The sequence below is a fragment of the Grammomys surdaster genome, unplaced genomic scaffold (genome assembly GCF_004785775.1).
Source record: "Grammomys surdaster isolate TR1022 unplaced genomic scaffold, NIH_TR_1.0 958, whole genome shotgun sequence".
NCBI lineage: Eukaryota > Metazoa > Chordata > Mammalia > Rodentia > Muridae > Grammomys > Grammomys surdaster.
Window position 1 is genome coordinate 6469898 of NW_021605377.1, and position 863 is coordinate 6470760.

The following is an 863-nucleotide window of genomic DNA, read 5'->3' on the forward strand; positions in this document are numbered from 1 at the left end:
GTTTAATTAAGTGGGTGTGGTGTGTATCTGAATCTCAGCACTCAGAGACTGAGGCAGGAGAATCCTGAGCTCCAGGTCAAGCTAGGCTATATAGGGAAAACTGTCTCAAAACAAACAAACATCCCAAGCCAAACCAAGACCGAAATCCTTCTATCTTCAAAGGCCATACATCAGGATTGGAGGGGTATGACTCCCACTGCAGAAAGTTCGCTCAATCCTTTCTACACAGTCTCCACTCACCTTCTCCACCTCTGACTGCAGCTGTTTCCATTTCTGTGACTACAGATTGCCTTGGCCTATTCGCACGAATAAAATAGTTTTATTTTTTGCTTTTTAAACCTAGTAATGTGAATGATTTCTACCTCAATGTTTATCTACAACCCTTTCTTTCCCTTCTCTTCCTTTCTTTCTTTTTTTTCTTGTTTTGAGATAGGATTTGACTCTGTTGCCTATGATAGCCCCAAACTCAAGAGTAATTCTCCTGTCTCAGCCTCTTGAGTGCTTATGTCATAGATCTATGCTCACACTATCACTTTTTTTTTTTTTTTTCGAGACAGGGTTTCTCTGTGTAGCCTTGGCTGTCCTGGAATTCACCCTGTAGACCAGGCTGGTCTCGAACTCAGAAATCCGCCTGCCTCTGCCTCCCAAGTGCTGGGATTAAAGGCGTGCGCCACCACTACCGGGCAGCTTCTGCTCTCTTAGACAATAGTTTTATTTACTTTTAGAAAGACTTCAATTCTGCTTGAGAGAACAATAAATGCAGTCAGAGAGAGAGAGAGAGAGAGAGAGAGAGAGAGAGAGAGAGAGAGAGAGAGAGAGAGAGAGAGAGAGAGAGAGAGAGAGAGAGAGAGAGAGAGAGAGAG